We start from the raw sequence: 4,612 nt of genomic DNA, 5'->3' as shown, positions 1-4,612 counted from the left end.
GAGCGTCACAGGCACCGCCCTCTCGTGCTACCATTGGCTACCAGGATCCCGAGGCCCCGCCCAGTCACGTGAAGAGCGCCCTGGCAACCCCACGTGCTGCGGATTAGTGCACTTCCGGCGTGAAGAGCGCTTCTTTGAGTCTGCTTGCTGAGGGCAAATTCGCCGTCAAGGAAACTTGCTCCCTCGAACTTTTGGGTTTGTTGCCTCCGGCCCCAGTCCACGTTAATGGGAACGAAGCCATGCGCTCGGTGGCCCCTGCCATCGGGTGCGTGGCGGTTGTCACGTGACGGCCATCAGAACTGGCGAGGCGCGCGACAGCGAGTGTCCCAGGTGTCTGTGAAGGAAACTTCGGGTTCGAGCTTCTGGTTCAGCTTACAGCCGTCCTTGGGGTTTGAATCCACGTTTGTTTCTGGAATAAGAGCTCAGATACCGTATGTCATTTCCCGGCTCCGCACTGCGGGTTCTCCGAGGGACACAGCCACCCCGTGGTGAGATTTAGGCAGGGACCGCCGCCAGTTGCCCCTCCAGCGTCAACAGTGCTCGCAGGGGTGGGAACTCCAAAGCATCCAGAAGCCTATGAGCAGCAGGAAAATGACGTAAACCGTTTCTGACACCAGACAGAAGCTGTTCTGGAGTTGTGAAGGCGAAGGGTATCTGACTCCTACCGCTTTCTCCATCTAGAATGGTGTTCTGTCAACTCAGCCTTTCTTTCCTCTTGACACTGGCATTCCTTAGGGTTTGGGGTTTGTCAGTACCACATTGGAGCGGTTGGGTTGTCTTCAAAACCAACCTAGATCCTGTAGGAAGGTTCCTAAAGGAGATGCAATCTTCTTTTCACAGTTCCATTTCACATTCTCTTACCTTGGAGAGGTGATCTAGGTGCTTCCTATACCACACCCCAATTTATGTGGTCCTGTGATTCATATTGCTGTCTCATGAATAATCCTATTTCTCACATAAGTATGACTACAGTTTACAAGGATCCTCAAACTTTTTAAACAGGGGGCCAATTCATTGTCCGTTGGAGGGCTGGACTGTAGTTTTAAAAAAGCTATGAACAAATTCTTATGCACACTGCACATATCTTATTTTGAAGTAAAAAAGCAAACGGGCAAAAACACCTGCATGTGGCCTGTGGGCCGTAGTTTGAGAACGCCTGGTTTACACATATGTTTCAGACATATTGTCCAATTTAAACCTTCACAGTAAGTTACCTCCCATAAAATGAATCCAGCCCGTAAACATATGAAAGAGCCAGAGTAGAACCCGGTTCATGAGTTCACTCTGCTTTTCCTTATACCACCTAATATTTCCCTATTACTGTTTTTAGAAGGATTGGTAAAGTGTATTTAAAGAATATTTCTGTTGGCAGGTGGTGTACTAAATGATGTTATTTCTTTAATCTTGACCACTACTCTCTATTTTTTAACCATGTTTAAGTTATAATTTATGTAAAGTAAAATTCTTTTTAGTTTTATGAGTTTTGAAAAACATAGTTATATATAACCACCCTATAATCAAGACATAGAATATTTCCCTCATTCCAAAAGTTTCCTTGTGCTTTTTCGTGGTCAGTCCCTTTGCCTCACACTCAGCCCCATCCAAATATTAACAGATACTCTTTATTATGCATTTTTAGTTGGAAAAGGCAGAGAAAAGTTAAGTAATTTGCTCCAAATCACAGAGCAAGTCAGCCAAGATTGTTATCTAGGTAGCTTGGCCTCAGAGTCTCTGCTTTAACTACCACCATTCATATAAGCTTTGGATTTAGAATAAAACGTCTAGGCTTCATTCATTCGAAAAGTATAGTTGATTCTCCTGAAGTCATTAGAACACTGAATTAGCAAGTACTGAACCATCATTGCTCCTAGGGGAAATACAGGGTTATGTTCCTGTGAGCCTCTGGACACAACATTTTCATTAAGTGGTCAATATGTGTTTTATTGTTTTATGTGTTTCTGTTTAAATACACATTATTTACTATATATTGTTGACTCATTAACATTGAACCCGTGGCCAGTAGCACTATTAAGTAATACCTGAAGGTAGCTTATCTAACATACTTTCTCTGTAAGATATACCATGTCCTTGTTTTTTTTGGTTGTTTTTTGGTTAGTAGCCATCCTAATGGGCATAATAGGATATCTTATTGTGTTTTTTTTTATTTTCATTTCCTAATTAATGGTGATATTAAGCATCTTTTTATGTACTTATTGGCTTTTTTTTTTTTTTTTGAGACAGAGTCTCACTCTTTTGCACAGGCTCGAGTGCTGTGGCATCAGCCTAGCTCACAGCAGCCTCAAACTCCTGGTCTCAAGCAATCCTTCTGCCTCAGCCTCCCAAGTAGCTGGGACTACAGGCATGCGCCATCATGCCCAGGTAATATATATATATACACATATACATATGTGTATATATACACATATACATATATATGTATATGTATATATATATATATGTTGGCCAATTAATTCTTTCTATTTTTAATAGAGACGGGGTTTCACTCTTGCTCAGGCTGGTCTCAAACTCCTGACCTTGAGCAATCCTCCCTACTTGGCCTCCCAGAGTGCTAGGATTACAGGCCAGAGCCACCACACCCGGCCCATCCTTGTGTTTAGGAATGCTAGATGGCTCTTCAGCATGGTGCTTGGAGGCCATTTTAAATAGTGAATCACCAAAAAAAGTTCAAAAATGTAAAAAATGTGGCACTAAATAGACTGAAAAGAACACTTGTTTAAATTCTGACAGCTGAAACAAGAAGGCAGAGCTTTGCTATGTGTGACTCCAGCTAGGAAAATCTGTATTGGATGGCTCAAATCTCTGTGCACGTTCCCAAATGACTTCAAAAGCACTGCAAGTATTGATTTGGGGATTACAAGTAAATTTTATCAAGTGTACAAATTTGCAAATATGGAATCCAAAAATAATGAAGATCAACTGTGTGTATTTTAGCACCCTTACCTTTGAATCACTACACTGACTAAGGCAGACCCTTGTAATTTAAAAAGATAAATGCTAGTGAAGAAATAACTATAAGGCAATAAAAAAGGAGCTCTTCCTTATCCAGTCTAATGTTGTTCAATTAAAATATAATGCAAGCCACATGTAATTTTTAGTTTTTAACTATATAAAAAGATGAAACTAATTTCAATAATATTTTACTTTACCCATTATATCCCAAATATTTACATTTAACCAATATAAAAATTATTAATATGATATTTTATATTAATATTTTCCCCCATACTAAGCCTTCCAAATCTAGTGTATTTTACACTTAAAATACATCTCAGTTCAGACTAGCCACATTTCAAGTGCTCATTAGCTATGTACAGTTGGTGGCTATCATTTTGGGCATCATAAGTCTAGGTTTGGGGATTGCTTCTCTGGGGGTAATACCTAATTTGAGATTTGAAACATGAGTAGAAGTTAGCAGTAGGAAGGGGTTTGGAAAAGGCATGCTAGGCAAGGGGAATGGGGGTACAAAGGCCTATAGGTGACAGAATTGTGGCATCATTTTGTGTTGCCAATGACTGGTATGCACTGTAAAGAGAGATGTATGAATTTGGACTTTCTCCCTTTGGGCAGTAGAGAAACATTGAAACAGTACATGTGAGAAAATGATTTAAAATTTTTTTTTGTTTAGAAAGACCATTCTGGTTGTGATATGGAGTATTTTTTAGGGAGAGAAAATATTGGAAGTAGGAAATCAGTTAGGAAGAAATAGTTATGTTGGTGAATAAAGGTGATGAATGGGAAGACAGATTCCAGAGAGTTATAACGGAAAATGGAAAGAGTGTTGTAGTTAATTGTTAATGGTCAAAATGAGGAGGTGCAGGATGTGAAGAAGAGGGAAGAATCAAATTAAGACTCACCAGTTTATAGGGTAAAAAACTGAGGGAATGGTGATACTTGAGATATGGTGGTACATTGAGATAGAGGATATAGGAGAAGAAGCAAGTTTCCAAGGAAAGTTGAATTCACTTTTAGACAGACTGAGTTTAAGGCTCCCATGGGAGAGAGCTCTGTCTGAAATACAGATATACATTTCTGTGACAATTTCTTAAAATAAAACAACAATGCAATTTGCCACATCAACTCTTCCTTTCACAAAAGTTTTCTCTGTAGCATATGATGCTGTTTGATAGATAATAGAACTTCTTTCAAAACTGGAGTCAGTCTTCTCCAACCCTGCTAGGTTTTATCAATTGAGTTTATGTAATATTTTAAACCTTTTGTTGTCATTTCAATAATGTTCACAGCATCTTCATCAGGAGTAGATTCCATCTCAAGAAACCACTTTCTTTGCTCATCCATAAAAAGCAGCTCTTCATCTGTTCGAATTTTATCATGAGTTTGCTGCAATACTGTCACATCTTCAAGCTCTACTTCTAATTTTAATTCTCTTGCTATTCCTACAAACTTCCTTTATTGAAGTCTGGGTCAATACTTTCCAGAAGGTTTCCAATTTACTTTGCCCAGATCCATCGGGGGAATCACTATCTATGTCAGCTATAGCCTTATGAAATGTATTTCTTAAATAATAAGACTTGAAAGTCTAAATTACTCTTTGATTCATGAGTTATAGAAAGGATGTTGTCTTAGAAGACAT

The sequence above is a fragment of the Microcebus murinus genome, chromosome 1 (assembly GCF_040939455.1).
Source record: "Microcebus murinus isolate Inina chromosome 1, M.murinus_Inina_mat1.0, whole genome shotgun sequence".
In the NCBI taxonomy this organism is placed as follows: domain Eukaryota; kingdom Metazoa; phylum Chordata; class Mammalia; order Primates; family Cheirogaleidae; genus Microcebus; species Microcebus murinus.
This window is presented reverse-complemented; position numbering follows the sequence as displayed.